Consider the following 17,680-nt stretch of genomic DNA (forward strand, 5'->3'; position numbering starts at 1 on the left):
CTCTAGCGCACTTCCATGTTCGCGCCCGTTCTGCCTGGCGTGATGAGGCCCTTTTACGTGAACTATGCACGTTACCTTGGGTGGCAGGATGCGCACCAGTCAAGTTCTCCTGTAAAACAGGAGGCTCAATACAGGTAGGCTGCGGTGTGTTCTGGGTATCCTGCAGAGCTACTCTTGTAGGCTGCGCAGATAGCGCCTAGGTAATGCTCTGGGACAGAATAGTGGTCATGGAGCCCATGGCTGCCATGACAGCATCAGACACAGAGCGCTGAAAAGCCTGCGCCTGTGCATCCTCCCCAGGTGCCCTATGATCCTCAGGAGAAGGGGGGGGGGGCATTAGTGGGAGACTGGGCAGGGTGGGACATGATGAGGTAAACAGACCTGAAATTAACTGGCCGCAAGTAAGGGGGAGGTAGCTAAGCAAAGAACTAGCCTAGTCAGTGCAAGCGCCAAGTAGCAGAATACAGGGGTCGCAGCTAGGAGAACGAGGGCGGCAGGAGCAGCAAGCAGGGAACGCTGGGTATGAACTGCCCACGAGAAATCGCGACCAAGAAACGAAAATGGCCGCCGAGATCTCGCGGGACAATTCGCGTCATCCAAGATGGCCGCCGAGATCTTGCGAGATCTCGCGGCCGGCCGGGGAGCAAGGCCCGCATCGCGGGCAGACCTGAAGCGAGGAAGACGGGGAGGGAGGCCCCGCCTCCCGATGTAGAGACAAGCGGTCGGGAAGGGGAAACGCTGCGCAGAAACGGAATGTAGGTAAGCGAATGAAAATGAAGAACAGGCCAAAATGGGGACAGTGAGAACTGAAGGCAAATACAGAACCTAAAGGGGGATAAAAAACTGTGGGGACATAACCCACCAGGAAGCGCTGCACATAAGGGTTAGTCACCCTAGATGAAGCAGCGCAGACAAACAACCTGTAAGAAACACAGCAATATAGCAACATGACAAGAGAAAATGCAGGTGAACTGGTGGAGCAGCCAAGAAAGAGGAGGATTCTGAAGAGGAGCCGATTGATATAGGATCTGAGAGGGGAGGGGCCTTTGTTGTTATGATTATGTAAATTTCTTCTTTGCTGCTATTGGTGGAAAGTAAAGAAGGAGAAAGCAATAGGAGCCTCCGTGTCTGGCTGTAAAACTCAGGATCAGTACAGAATAAGTAATGTATGTACACAGTGACTGCACCAGCAGAATAGTGAGTGCAGCTCTGGAGTATAATACAGGATGTAACTCAGGATCAGTACAGGATAAGTAATGTATGTACACAGTGACTGCACCAGCAGAATAGTGAGTGCAGCTCTGGAGTATAATGCAGGACGTAACTCAGGATCAGTACAGGATAAGTAATGTATGTACACAGTGACTGCACCAGCAGAATAGTGAGTGCAGCTCTGGAGTATAATGCAGGACGTAACTCAGGATCAGTACAGGATAAGTAATGTATGTACACAGAGACTGCACCAGCAGAATAGTGAGTGCAGCTCTGGAGTATAATACAGGATGTAACTCAGGATCAGTACAGGATAAGTAATGTATGTACACAGTGACTGCACCAGCAGAATAGTGAGTGCAGCTCTGGAGTATAATGCAGGACGTAACTCAGGATCAGTACAGGATAAGTAATGTATGTACACAGTGACTGCACCAGCAGAATAGTGAGTGCAGCTCTGGAGTATAATACAGGATGTAACTCAGGATCAGTACAGGATAAGTAATGTATGTACACAGTGACTGCACCAGCAGAATAGTGAGTGCAGCTCTGGAGTATAATACAGGATGTAACTCAGGATCAGTACAGGATAAGTAATGTATGTACACAGTGACTGCTCCAGCAGAATAGTGAGTGCAGCTCTGGAGTATAATACAGGATGTAACTCAGGATCAGTACAGGATAAGTAATGTATGTACACAGTGACTGCTCCAGCAGAATAGTGAGTGCAGCTCTGGAGTATAATACAGGATGTAACTCAGGATCAGTACAGGATAAGTAATGTATGTACACAGTGACTGCACCAGCAGAATAGTGAGTGCAGCTCTGGAGTACAACACAGGATGTAACTCAGGATCAGTACAGGATAAGTAATGTATGTACACAGTGACTGCACCAGCAGAATAGTGAGTGGAGCTCTGGAGTATAATACAGGATGTGACTCAGGATCAGTACAGGATAAGTAATGTATGTGCACAGTGACTGCACCAGCAGAATAGTGAGTGCAGCTCTGGAGTATAATACAGGATGTAACTCAATGATTTTCCTAGTCTACGACGTAAAGTCATAGTTTTATTAAAGACACGGAGGCTCCTATTGCTTTCTCCTTCTTTACTGTCCACCAATAGCAGCAAAGAGAAAAAATTTACATACAGGGAACAACCATAGTAACCAAGGTCCCTGCCCTATGGCCCCTATAATAGGCCGCTCTTCCTCTGGACCTTCCTCTTTCTTTGAGATCCTGGTGCCAACATCACGAACACCCCAACGATAACTCCAAACTGTGACTGGAACGGATAAGTCCAACGCCAACGAAGCGTATTCAGCTAGCCAACCTGTCCCAACTGTAGTATAGACATCAACCGGGAACACGGCTTCTTAGAATGGAAAGAGCTTCATCCTGAAAAAGAGAACAGACCATAGGCCCAGGTGAAACAAACACGTCAGGACCAAACACGTCCGGAATCCCTATACTCAAATCGACCCAGTAGGGGTCAAAGGACTGAAAACAATATAAATCTGAATAAATAACATGAAAGATGATGGCAACTAAATAAATATTATAACAATAATGACAATAACCATAAACAATCATAAAATATCAATAATACAATGCGGCAATAATAAACGACCCCTGTAATAAAAACCGTGAAGAGACCCAAGGGAGGGAAAAGGGTGGGCAATACTCGCCTCCGTGTCTTTAATAAAATTATGACTTTACGTCGTAGACTAGGAAAATCATTGAGTTTTACAGCAAGACACGGAGGCTCATATTGCAAGTTCAAAGCCGGTCTATAATAGAAGCAAACAAATTAGACGGAGGACGAAAATAAAATTCTCTGAACGTGGTGACATTAGACCAATCAGCCAGACGCATAACATCCTCCAATCTGGCCCCTGAAACCGCCAAGGCGATGGCAGAAGCACTACGCGCAGAATGGGCAGTGAAGACGGAAGTGTCAATTCCCGCTAGCGACATGACCCATTTAAGCCAGCGTGCCAACGTAGGGCTAGAAACCGGTCCAAAAGGATGTCGGATAGAAAGGAACAACTGAGATATGGCGGAAGACCAATGGGCCATAGTCCTGGATTCGTATTCCTTAAGGAAAGCCACAGGACACAAAATAGGAGAGGAAGGGAAACTGGGATAGGAGACAAACCGGATGCTAGTCTTGGTGCGACGCGAGATGTTATAGGTGACCCCCTCCGGGGTGAAAGAACAAGTGTCATAGTCAAGGGCCCTAACATCCGAGACCCTCTTGCAGGAAATAAGGCAAAACAATGCCAACAATTTTGCGGATAATTGCCTAAGTGAAAGGGCAGAATTCTCTGGCCAAAAGGATAAAAAGGAAAGGACCAGGGAGATGTCCAATGTAGTGGAAAAACGAGGCCGAGGGGGACGAGCCAACCGAGACCCACGCAACAGGCGAGACACCGAAGGATGCTGACCAGCCGGGACACCCTCGTAACCTGAATGGGTAGAAGAAATAGCGGACCTGAAAAGGTTGATGGTCCGATACGCCTTCCCCGCCTCGAAGAGAGAGGTGAGAAACTGTAGCAGGTGAGCTACAGGCACTGAAACGGGATCCAAGTCCCGTTCCACGAACCAGTTAGCCCAAGTTCTCCAGGCTGCCCGGTAAGACTTTCTGGTGCCGGGAGCCCATGCGTTGTCCAGTAACTGTCGAGTCGCTTCCGAAATGCCATCGACAGCTCCAGGTGTCCGGAGATCTGGCACGCCAACAGCCGTAGGGATCCGTCGAGGAGAAGTGGGTGGTGCAGACCCTGAGGGTTGCGCAGGAGATCTGGACAGGTCGGGAGAAGAAGAGGTACCTTCAATAGGATCCTCAGCAACGAAGGGAACCAGACTTGAGACCCCCAGAACGGAACCACCAACACCAAGTCCGCCAGATGTCGTTGAACCTGAAGGAGCGTCCTCGGAATCATCGAGAAAGGAGGAAAGGCGTAAAGGCGGGATACCGACCAATCTTGGAGAAACGCATCCACCGCCACTGCTTCCGGATCTGGACGCCAACTGAAAAACCGGGCGAGTTGCCTGTTGAGCCGAGAAGCAAAGAGATCGACAGACATCGGACCCCATATATCCGAAATCGCTGAGAACACCTCCAGATCCAACTGCCAATCGCTGCCATCCGACAGGTAGCGCGAGTTCCAATCCGCACGAACGTTGTTCAGCCCCGGTAAGTATTCCGCCTGTACCATGATGTCCCTGGACAGGCAAAACGACCAAAAATCCTTGGCTAACCGAGCCAAGGTTGCCGAGTGAGTACCTCCCAATCGGTTGACATACCGGACCGCCAATATATTGTCCATCCGCAGCCTGATGCACGCGTTGGCGATCCCGTTGGAGAAGCTCCTCACTGATAAATGAACCGGCTAGGAGTTCCAATGCATTGATGTGGAGGAGGGATTCCTCCGCCGACCAGGCTCCCCCCGTGGAGACTCCATTGCAATGGGCGCCCCAGCCCTGGAGGCTCGCATCCGACTCGATGATCAACTCCGGCAGAAATCCGAAGATTGCTCTGCCGTTCCACGCCTCCAGATTGGTGATCCACCAACTCAACTCCTCTCGGGCCTCTGAGTCCAGAACCACCGCGTCTGCAAAGGAGGCACCGGTCCGAAGATGGGCGATCTTCAGTCGCTGGAGAGCACGGTAGTGCAACGGGGCCGGAAACACGGCCTGAATCGATGAGGCTAACAGACCGATGATGCGAGCCAGGTGACGTAATGAGAGGTGGGGAATGAGAAGAGCATGTCTCAACTCCTTGCGAATCGCCCGCAACTTCGCCATCGGCAGACTGAGGGGCTCCAAGAGCGAATCCACCATGAAGCCCAGGAACTCCATCCTCTGAGATGGGATGAGGCAAGACTTCTCCTTGTTGAGGAGGAAACCGAGATCCGACAGTAGGTCCGCTGTCCACTGTAGATGTTCCAGTAATCCCACACTGGACTCGTGCATCAGCAGGATGTCGTCCATGTAAATGATGAGACGAACGCCCCGAGTCCTCAACTATGACACGACCGGACGCAGCAGCTTGTTGAAACACCAAGGAGCTGAAGACAGCCCGAATGGTAGACAGGTGAACCTCCAGATCTCTCCTCTCCACCAGAACCGGAGCAGATCCCTGGAACGAGTGGCCACTGGGACCGTCAGGTAAGCATCTTTTAGATCCAGCTTTACCATCCAGTCCCCAGGAACTAACAAGTCCACGAAGTAGGTGGATCCCCTACATCTTGAAATGACAGTAGCGTACCACTGTATTCAGAGCGCGAAGGTTGATGACAGGTCTCATCTGACCCCCTTTTTTCTGGACGAGGGAAACATTGCTGATCACACCCCACCCAGAAGGGGGTGCTCGCTCTATCGCCTGTTTCTGCCTGAGAGAGCACAGTTCCGCGGAATCAGGCAAGGGGACCCCGTGAGTTCTATGTGAAATCCCCTGGAGTCTGCACCCTACGCAAGGTACCATAGAATCCCCAATCTGGGGAAGACTTACCCAAGGGTCTGCGATGGCTTGGATTGCCTCTGAAGGAGCGACATCGCCATTGGCTTCCTCTAGTAGAGAAGAAAGGTGATGGGTTGCGCTGGTCCTGGAAGGGAGGTCGTTGTCCACTGGAACCTCTGCTCGCGCCACGGGCCTGAAAGTTTGCACGGCCGGACAGGTGGCCCCTACTACTGCCGGCCCGATGAGAGACCCGTCCCTGGAATACCCTGCGCATAGAGGCCTGTGCCTTGTCAAGCGCGGTAAAGGTACCCATGAATCGGCCCATATCCTTAATGAAGGAATCGCCGAAAAGGAGACCTTGAGCGTCCTTACCCGCCTCTGTGAGAGCCAAATTCGCCAATTTGGGGTCTATTTTGCACAAGATGGCTTTGCGCCTCTCAATTGCCAAGGAAGTATTGGCGTTACCGGCAATACAGATTGCCCTCTGGGTCCAACCCCGCAATTCTTCGGGATCTATTGGGGAGCCGTCATTTCTAGCTGCCTCGGCTAATTCAAAAATCTTGGCCAGCGGGCCAAAGATATCTAAAACCTTATCCTGGCAGCTGCGCAGAGCTGAATCCAGGCCCTTTTTTGGGTTCCAGCCAGTTTTGGCCAGGAATTGTGACATCTTGGGGTCCACAACAGGAGTGTCACATACTTTGTCGGGGACTAATGGCCTAAGACACTCGGCCCTAAGTTTGTTCCGGGTCTCACAGCTAAGAGGGTGACGCACCCAAGATTTCTAAATAAGTCCCCACATGGTCAGTGGGAAGCCACTCCGCCGAACGAGGGTGATGCAAGGTCTCAGGGTCGAACATCGGTTCGCCTGATGCATCTAGCAAAGCCTCTGATCGGGTAACGTTAGATGAGGACGCTACGTCCTCGGCAGCAGAGGCCGCAGTAGCGGATACTGAGGGGCCCTGAACTGGGGGGGCGACATCCTCCTCTGACACGTAATCTAAATCCGCAATAGCCTCCTCGTCCAATGCTCTATCTGAGTCAGACATATCAGGTGATTGTGCTCTAGCGCACTTCCATGTTCGCGCCCGTTCTGCCTGGCGGGAAGAGGCCCTTTTTCGTGAGCTATGCACGATCTCTTGGGTGGCAGGATGCGCACCAGTCAAAGTCTCCTGTGGCACAGGAGGGTCATTAGAGGTAGGCTGCGGTGTAGCAATAGGGACTTGTAAAGACACTCTAGCGGGCTGGGCGGACAGAGCCTGGGTGATGGTTTGCGACAAAATAGTCGACATGGACCCCATGGCTGCCATGATGGCATCGGACACAGAGCGCTGCAGGGCAAGCGCCTGTGCGTCCACCTCAGTGGTGTTCTGACCCTCAGGGGAGGAGGGGGGAACATTTGTGGTAGGAGTAAGTGTAGGGTTAGACATGATACCCCAATAATACGGCCGGGCAATAGAGGGCACACTGGGGCTAGCTCTAATGGAACCTGAAAATCGCAGGGTAAATCGCCGCTAATCGACAGTGGAAGCCTGAGCCGCCGACCGGAGCAGAGCGCAGGAGCCGGAGACCGGGGAGACACACAGTGGCCGGAAGTGTAGAGGGAACCGGAAACCAGACAAAAAGCCTGCGAATCGCGGTACAATCGACACCAAAATGGCCGCCGAGATCTCGCGAGATCTCGTGGCCGCAGAACTACTGAAGACGCACACAAGAATGGCGGCGCCGAAGCGAGGGCAAGAAGGCCCCGCCCCCGAACGCCAAGGGGCGCGTGGGGACCGAGCAGGTAAACCAGAGGGAACGCCGCAATGAGCTCCCCCCACCGAGGATAGTGAACGCAGGGAAGCGCCAAATGGGGAATAAACAAAGCGCAGGGGAGAAAATAAAAATCGCAAAGGTAATAAGCGGGCAGAAACCCACAAGGGAGCGCTGCCAGCAAGGGTTAGTCACCCTGGGTTGGAGCAGCGCAAAGGAGCAACATAAACACAAACCACATAGAAAAACAACAGAATCTATAGGTAAAGGTGCACTTAACTGGTGGCAGCAGCAAGGAAAGAGGAAGGTCCAGAGGAGGAGCGGCCTATTATAGGGGCCATAGGGGAGGGACCTTGGTTACTATGGTTGTTTCCTGTATGTAATTTTTTTCTCTTTGCTGCTATTGGTGGACAGTAGGGATGAGCGAACTCGAACTGTATAGTTCGGGTTCGTACCGAATTTTGGGGTGTCCGTGACACGGACCCGAACCCCGACATTTTCGTAAAAGTCCGGGTTCGGGTTCGGTGTTCGTCGCTTTCTTGGCGCTTTTGTGACGCTTTCTTGGCGCTTTTTGAAAGGCTGCAAAGCAGCCAATCAACAAGCGTCATACTACTTGCCCCAAGAGGCCGTCACAGCCATGCCTACTATTGGCACGGCTGTGATTGGCCAGAGCACCATGTGACCCAGCCTCTATTTAAGCTGGAGTCACATAGCGCCGCCCGTCACTCTGCTCTGATTAGCGTAGGGAGAGGTTGCGGCTGCGACAGTAGGGCGAGATTAGGCAGTGATTAACTCTTCCAAAGGACTTGATTAATCGATCGATCTGCAGCTGTGGATCATTGAGCTGCTGAAATTCAATTGCTCACTGTTTTTAGGCTGCCCAGACCGTTTGTCAGTCACATTTTTCTGGGGTGATCGGCGGCCATTTTGTGTCTTGTGCGGTGCTGCGACCAAGTGCATCCAAGCTGCGACCAAGTGCATTTAACCCTCAATGGTGTGGTTGTTTTTTGGCTAAAGCCTACATCAGGGTGAAGCTGTCACCAAGTGCATTTAACCAGCAATAGTCTGTTTATTTTTTGGCCATATACTACATCAGGGGCAAGCTGCGCCCGTCACCAAGTGCATTTAACCCTCAGTAGTGTGGTTGGTCAAGCTGTCACACCAAGTGCATTTAACCAGCAATAGTGTGGTTATTTTTTGGCCATATCCCAGTCTAATTCTGTCACTAAATCCATACCGGTCACCCAGCGCCTAAATACTAGGCCTCAAATTTATATCCCGCTAAATCTCTCGTTACCGCTGTACTGTTGTGGCTGGGAAAGTTATTTAGTGTCCGTCAAAGCACATTTTTTGTTCTGGGTTGAAGTACAATTCCCAATTTAGCAATTTCATAATTTAGTGGTTTCTGCTATATCAGAGCTATTTGAAATCTATCCCTAAAAGGGTATATAATATTCAAGGTGCACATTGGGTCATTCAGAATAACTTCACACACCCGCTACTGTGCATTTCCAAGTCTAATTCTGTTAGTAAATCCATACCGGTCACCCAGCGCCTAAATACTAGGCCTCAAATTTATATCCAGCTGAATTTGAATACAATACATTGGGCCAAATAATATTTTTGTTGTTGTGGTGAACGATAACAATGAGGAAAACATCTAGTAAGGGACGCGGACGTGGACATGGTCGTGGTGGTGTTAGTGGACCCTCTGGTGCTGGGAGAGGACGTGGCCGTTCTGCCACAGCCACACGTCCTAGTGTACCAACTACCTCAGGTCCCAGTAGCCGCCAGAATTTACAGCGATATATGGTGGGGCCAATGCCGTTCTAAGGATGGTAAGGCCTGAGCAAGTACAGGCATTAGTCAATTGGGTGGCCGACAGTGGATCCAGCACGTTCACATTATCTCCCACCCAGTCTTCTGCAGAAAGCGCACAGATGGCGCCTGAAAACCAAGCCCATCAGTCTGTCACATCACCCCCATGCATACCAGGGAAACTGTCTCAGCCTCAAGTTATGCAGCAGTCTCTTATGCTGTTTGAAGACTCCGCTGGCAGGGTTTCCCAAGGGCATCCACCCAGCCCTTCCCCAGCGGTGGAAGACATAGAATGCACTGACGCACAACCACTTATGTTTCCTGATGATGAGGACATGGGAATACCACCTCAGCACGTCTCTGATGATGACGAAACACAGGTGCCAACTGCTGCGTCTTTCTGCAGTGTGCAGACTGAACAGGAGGTCAGGGATCAAGACTGGGTGGAAGACGATGCAGGGGACGATGAGGTCCTAGACCCCACATGGAATGAAGGTCGTGCCACTGAGTTTCACAGTTCGGAGGAAGAGGCAGTGGTGAGACCGAGCCAACAGCGTAGCAAAAGAGGGAGCAGTGGGCAAAAGCAGAACACCCGCCGCCAAGAGACTCCGCCTGCTACTGACCGCCGCCATCTGGGACCGAGCACCCCAAAGGCAGCTTCAAGGAGTTCCCTGGCATGGCACTTCTTCAAACAATGTGCTGACGACAAGACCCGAGTGGTTTGCACGCTGTGCCATCAGAGCCTGAAGCGAGGCATTAACGTTCTGAACCTGAGCACAACCTGCATGACCAGGCACCTGCATGCAAAGCATGAACTGCAGTGGAGTAAACACCTTAAAACCAAGGAAGTCACTCAGGCTCCCCCTGCTACCTCTCCTGCTGCTGCCGCCTCGGCCTCTTCTGCTGCTGCCGCCTCGGCCTCTTCCTCCGCCTCTGGAGGAACGTTGGCACCTGCCGCCCAGCAAACAGGGGATGTACCACCAACACCACCACCACCACCTCCGTCACCAAGCGTCTCAACCATGTCACACGGCAGCGTTCAGCTCTCCATCTCACAAACATTTGAGAGAAAGCGTAAATTCCCACCTAGCCACCCTCGATCCCTGGCCCTGAATGCCAGCATTTCTAAACTACTGGCCTATGAAATGCTGTCATTCAGGCTGGTGGACACAGACAGCTTCAAACAGCTCATGTCGCTTGCTGTCCCACAGTATGTTGTTCCCAGCCGGCACTACTTCTCCAAGAGAGCCGTGCCTTCCCTGCACAAGCAAGTATCCGATAAAATCAAGTGTGCACTGCGCAACGCCATCTGTGGCAAGGTCCACCTAACCACAGATACGTGGACCAGTAAGCACGGCCAGGGACGCTATATCTCCCTAACTGCACACTGGGTAAATGTAGTGGCGGCTGGGCCCCAGGCGGAGAGCTGTTTGGCGCACGTCCTTCCGCCGCCAAGGATCGCAGGGCAACATTCTTTGCCTCCTGTTGCCACCTCCTCCTTCTCGGCTTCCTCCTCCTCTTCTTCCACCTGCTCATCCAGTCAGCCACACACCTTCACCACCAACTTCAGCACAGCCCGGGGTAAACGTCAGCAGGCCATTCTGAAACTCATATGTTTGGGGGACAGGCCCCACACCGCACAGGAGTTGTGGCGGGGTATTGAACAACAGACCGACGAGTGGTTGCTGCCGGTGAGCCTCAAGCCCGGCCTGGTGGTGTGTGATAATGGGCGAAATCTCGTTGCAGCTCTGGGACTAGCCAATTTGACGCACATCCCTTGCTTGGCGCATGTGCTGAATTTGGTGGTGCAGAAGTTCATTCACAACTACCCCGACATGTCAGAGCTGCTGCATAAAGTGTGGGCCGTCTGTTCGCGCTTCCGGCGTTCACATCCTGCTGCTGCTCGCCTGTCTGCGCTACAGCGTAACTTCGGCCTTCCCGCTCACCGCCTCATATGCGACGTGCCCACCAGGTGGAACTCCACCTTGCACATGCTGGACAGACTGTGCGAGCAGCAGCAGGCCATAGTGGAGTTTCAGCTGCAGCACGCACGGGTCAGTCGCACTGCGGAACAGCACCACTTCACCACCAATGACTGGGCCTCCATGCGAGACCTGTGTGCCCTGTTGCGCTGTTTCGGGTACTCCACCAACATGGCCAGTGGCGATGACGCCGTTATCAGCGTTACAATACCACTTCTATGTCTCCTTGAGAAAACACTTAGGGCGATGATGGAAGAGGAGGTGGCCCAGGAGGAGGAGGAGGAGGAGGAGGAGGAGGAAGAGGGGTCATTTTTAGCACTTTCAGGCCAGTCTCTTCGAAGTGACTCAGAGGGAGGTTTTTGGCAACAGCAGAGGCCAGGTACAAATGTGGCCAGCCAGGGCCCACTACTGGAGGACGAGGAGGACGAGGATGAGGAGGAGGTGGAGGAGGATGAGGATGAAGCATGGTCACAGCGGGTGGCACCCAACGCAGCTCGGGTCCATCACTGGTGCGTGGCTGGGGGGAAAGGCAGGACGATGACGATACGCCTCCCACAGAGGACAGCTTGTCCTTACCCCTGGGCAGCCTGGCACACATGAGCGACTACATGCTGCAGTGCCTGCGCAACGACAGCAGAGTTGCCCACATTTTAACCTGTGCGGACTACTGGGTTGCCACCCTGCTGGATCCACGCTACAAAGACAATGTGCCCACCTTACTTCCTGCACTGGAGCGTGATAGGAAGATGCGCGAGTACAAGCGCACGTTGGTAGACGCGCTACTGAGAGCATTCCCAAATGTCACAGGGGAACAAGTGGAAGCCCAAGGCCAAGGCAGAGGAGGAGCAAGAGGTCGCCAAGGCAGCTGTGTCACGGCCAGCTCCTCTGAGGGCAGGGTTAGCATGGCAGAGATGTGGAAAAGTTTTGTCAACACGCCACAGCTAACTGCACCACCACCTGATACGCAACGTGTTAGCAGGAGGCAACATTTCACTAACATGGTGGAACAGTACGTGTGCACACCCCTCCACGTACTGACTGATGGTTCGGCCCCATTCAACTTCTGGGTCTCCAAATTGTCCACGTGGCCAGAGCTAGCCTTTTATGCCTTGGAGGTGCTGGCCTGCCCGGCAGCCAGCGTTTTGTCTGAACGTGTATTCAGCACGGCAGGGGGTGTCATTACAGACAAACGCAGCCGCCTGTCTACAGCCAATGTGGACAAGCTGACGTTCATAAAAATGAACCAGGCATGGATCCCACAGGACCTGTCCATCCCTTGTGCAGATTAGACATTAACTACCTCCCCATAACCATATATTATTGGACTCCAGGGCACTTCCTCATTCAATCCTATTTTTATTTTCATTTTACCATTATATTGCGAGGCTACCCAAAGTTGAATGAACCTCTCCTCTGTCTGGGTGCCGGGGCCTAAATATCTGACAATGGACTGTTCCAGTGGTGGCTGACATGAAGCCTGATTCTCTGCTATGACATGCAGACTAATTCTCTGCTGACATGAAGCCAGATTGTCTGTTACGGGACCTCTCTCCTCTGCCTGGGTGCCGGGGCCTAAATATCTGACAATGGACTGTTGCAGTGCTGGGTGACGTGAAGCCTGATTCTCTGCTATGACATGCAGACTGATTCTCTGCTGACATGAAGCCAGATTCTCTGTTACGGGACCTCTCTCCTCTGCCTGGGTGCTGGGCCTAAATATCTGACAATGGACTGTTGCAGTGGTGGCTGACGTGAAGCCTCATTCTCTGCTATGACATGCAGACTAATTCTCTGCTGACATGAAGCCAGAGTCTCTGTTACGGGACCTCTCTCCTCTGCCTGGGTGCCGGGGCCTAAATATCTGAGAATGGACTGTTCCAGTGGTGGGTGACGGGAAGCCAGATTCTCTGCTATGGGACCTCTCTCCAATTGATTTTGGTTAATTTTTATTTATTTAATTTTTATTTTAATTCATTTCCCTATCCACATTTGTTTGCAGGGGATTTACCTACATGTTGCTGCCTTTTGCAGCCCTCTAGCCCTTTCCTGGGCTGTTTTACAGCTGTTTTAGTGCCGAAAAGTTCGGGTCCCCATTGTCTTCAATGGGGTTCGGGACGAAGTTCGGATCGGGTTCGGATCCCGAACCCGAACATTTTCGGGAAGTTCTGCCGAACTTCTCGAACCCGAACATCCAGGTGTTCGCTCAACTCTAGTGGACAGTAAAGAAGGAGAAAGCAATAGGAGCCTCTGTGTCTTGCTGTAAAACTCAGGATCAGTACAGGATAAGTAATGTATGTACACAGTGACTGCACCAGCAGAATAGTGAGTGCAGCTCTGGAGTATAATACAGGATGTAACTCAGGATCAGTACAGGATAAGTAATGTATGTACACAGTGACTGCACCAGCAGAATAGTGAGTGCAGCTCTGGAGTATAATACAGGATGTAACTCAGGATCAGTACAGGATAAGTAATGTATGTACACAGTGACTGCACCAGCAGAATAGTGAGTGCAGCTCTGGAGTATAATACAGGATGTAACTCAGGATCAGTACAGGATAAGTAATGTATGTACACAGTGACTGCACCAGCAGAATAGTGAGTGCAGCTCTGGAGTATAATACAGGATGTAACTCAGGATCAGTACAGGATAAGTAATGTATGTACACAGTGACTGCACCAGCAGAATAGTGAGTGCAGCTCTGGAGTATAATACAGGATGTAACTCAGGATCAGTACAGGATAAGTAATGTATGTGCACAGTGACTGCACCAGCAGAATAGTGAGTGCAGCTCTGGAGTATAATACAGGATGTAATTTAGGATCAGTACAGGATAAGTAATGTAATGTATGTACACAGTGACTGCACCAGCAGAATAGTGAGTGCAGCTCTGGAGTATAATACAGGATGTAACTCAGCATCAGTACAGTATAAGTAATGTATGTACACAGTGACTGCACCAGCAGAATAGTGAGTGCAGCTCTGGAGTATAATACAGGATGTAACTCAGGATCAGTACAGGATAAGTAATGTATGTACACAGTAACTCCACCAGCAGAATAGTGAGTGCAGCTCTGGAGTATAATACAGGATGTAACTCAGCATCAGTACAGTATAAGTAAAGTATGTACACAGGGACTGCACCAGCAAATTAGTGAGTGCAGCTCTGGGGTATAATACAGTATGTAACTCAGGATCAGTACAGAATAAGTAAAGTATTTACACAGTGACATTATTTTTGGATATAAATTGAAGGTGTCAGTAAGAGGAGGTTTGGTCTTTTCTGACCTGTGCAATCAGCTCATCCACTTAGGTGATAAAGCAAATCTCCCAACTTCTCAAGAAGCGATGTTTCTTTTCACTAAGCCTCTAACTTTGCCGAATGACTGTCTCACCCAATGCCCCAGCTGCCCCCACACAGTAGTGCTCCCCTTAGTGCCCCCACACAGTAGTGCTCCTCCTTAGTGCCTCCACATAGTAGTGCTCCCCTTAGTGCCCCCACCTTAGTGCCCCCACACAGTAGTGCTCCCCTTAGTGCCCCCACACAGTAGTGCTCCCCCTTAGTGCCCCCACACAGTAGTGCTCCCCTTAGTGCCCCCATACAGTAGTGCTCCCCTTAGTTCCCCCACACAGTAGTGCTCCCCCTTAGTGCCCCCACACAGTAGTGCTCCCCCTTAGTGCCCCCACACAGTAGTGCTCCCCTTAGTGCCCCCACACAGTACTGCTCCCCCTTAGTTCCCCCACACAGTAGTGCTCCCCTTAGTGCCCCCACATAGTAGTGCTCCCCCTTAGTGCCCCCATACAGTAGTGCTCCCCCTTAGTGCCCCCACACAGTAGTGCTCCCCCTTAGTGCCCCCACACAGTAGTGCTCCCCCTTAGTGCCCCCACACAGTAGTGCTCCCCCTAGCACCCTTCCTACAAAAGAGCTGTCCCTTTAGTTTAAATATAATAAAGAAGCACTCTTCCCTTATGCCCGCTCCTCGGTGAACAGAGCGGCCCCGGCCTGTGCAGCAGATGAGATGACGCTGGGAGAGGTGGAGCAGGGAGCTGATATAGTAGAAAGCGAGACATAGCTCAGCCGTCCCGGGACTGGGGGACAGCCACTCAAATCCAAGACTGTCCCTCTGGATCCAGGACGGTTGGGAGGTTTGTTACTGTAAAGCTCTACGATTCTGCCGCAGTGGAAAATCCATAGCATTTCTACGCTATCTCCTGCTGGAACAACCCGCATTCCCCCGGTGTTATTTCCACTGCATGGTTCAACCTTACCTGCTCCTTTGCGCCATCAGTATTGCCATAGGCTGGGGCAGATTTAGACCTTTTGTTATGTGCAGGTACCTACCTCCCTCCTGGGTGGCTCAGACAATTTCCAGCTATTCTCCTCATTGCATCCCGTCAATCTCCAGATGATTTGCTCCACACCTCAGACCTGTGACTAAGGCCTCATGCACACGACCGTTGTGTGCATCCGTGTCCGTTGTTCCGTTTTCCGTGATTTTCTACGGACCCATTGACTTTCAATGGGTCCGTTGAAAACTCGGAAAATGCACCGTTTGACGTCCGCGGCCGTGATCTGTGTTTCCTGTCCGTCAAAAAAATATGACCTGTCCTATTTATTTGACGGACAACGGTTCGCGGACCCATTCAAGTCAATGGGTCCCTGAAAAAACACGGAGACACACAAGATTGTCATCCGCGTCCGTGATCCGTGTCCGTTTTTTTCCTATCATTTTCAAGGCAAACGTGACTTAGAATTTTTTTTCACTTTTCTGGTCTGGTGATCCTCCAAAAATCAAGGAAGACACACAGAAGAAAAAACGGACACGGATCACGAACAACGGAACCTCGTTTTGCGGACCGTGAAAAAATACTGTCGTGTGCATGAGGCCTAAGGTGTTCTGTTCGGGATATTTTTACTGAGGATCATGTACAGAAATCATAGGTCCCCATATACATTGATAACCCCACTCCCATATACTATTCCGAATCTTCTGCTTCTCCTTACAGTGTATTAAAAATCTGTCTGCCCACAGCCGCCACTAGGGGGAGCTCAGAAATCTGTGTGCCCACAGCCGCCACTAGGGGGAGCTCAGAAATCTGTGTGCCCACAGCCGCCACTAGGGGGAGCTTAGAAATCTGTGTGCCCACAGCCACCACTAGGGGGAGCTCAGAAATCTGTGTGCCCACAGCCGCCACTAGGGGGAGCTTAGAAATCTGTCTGCCCACAGCCGCCACTAGGGGGAGCTCAGAAATCTGTGTGCCCACAGCCGCCACTAGGGGGAGCTTAGAAATCTGTCTGCCCACAGCCGCCACTAGGGGGAGCTCAGAAATCTGTCTGCCCACAGCCGCCACTAGGGGGAGCTCAGAAATCTGTGTGCCCACAGCTGCCACTAGGGGGAGCTTAGAAATCTGTCTGCCCACAGCCGCCACTAGGGGGAGCTTAGAAATCTGACTGCCCACAGCCGCCACTAGGGGGAGCTCAGAAATCTGTGTGCCCACAGCCGCCACTAGGGGGAGCTCAGAAATCTGTGTGCCCACAGCCGCCACTAGGGGGAGCTTAGAAATCTGTCTGCCCACAGCTGCCACTAGGGGGAGCTCAGAAATCTGTCTGCCCACAGCCGCCACTAGGGGGAGCTCACAGCATAGGAATGTATACCATCAGCTGTGACACCCTCCATGCACTGAGCTCCCCCTAGTGGCCGCTGTAGGAAAATGCTCTAGCTAAGGAAGCAGAGATGTTCAGCCCTGGGCCTCCTCTCACCAAGGGCCCCCTAAGGCCCCTTGCAGACGAGCGTGAGCGGAATAGATCTGGATGCGTTGCAGATGCGTTCAGTGAAAAATGCATCATTTCGCAAGCAAGTTCATTCAGTTTTGTCTGCGATTGCGTTCAGTTTTTATCACGCGGGTGCAATGCGATTTAATGCGTTTTGCACGCGCGTCATAAAAAACTGAATGTTTACAAACAACATCAGTGAAGAACTGATTTTCACGCTGCCCCATTCACTTCTATGGGGCCAGTGTTGCGTGAAAATCTCAGAATATAGAACCTGCTGCGATTTTGACGCAACGCACAAGTGATGGGTGAAAACCAACGCTCATGTGCACAGACCCATTGAAATCGCACATTGTTCGCATCACGCATTGCACCCGCGTGGAATACTCGCTCGTGTGAAAGGGGCCTAAGTGTGGCGAGGCCGGCCTCCGGGATCGGACAGTGAATTAAGGACAAGATGCTGAACGGGGGTGGGGGGGGGGATTGGACAGGTGAGTAACGCTCTGGTATTTATAGCCTTATGCCTTAATCCAAATTTTACCCAATTGCACAACCCAATTTTTGCCACCCAGCTTTCCTAGGGACCTATGACCTGGCATGGGGAGCAGGGCCCCATTCCTCCGCATGGTTTTTGAGATTTGTCGTTTGGGGTCCTGGGAAAGCTGGGTCCCCGCCTCTG

The sequence above is a fragment of the Bufo gargarizans genome, chromosome 6, assembly GCF_014858855.1.
Source record: "Bufo gargarizans isolate SCDJY-AF-19 chromosome 6, ASM1485885v1, whole genome shotgun sequence".
In the NCBI taxonomy this organism is placed as follows: domain Eukaryota; kingdom Metazoa; phylum Chordata; class Amphibia; order Anura; family Bufonidae; genus Bufo; species Bufo gargarizans.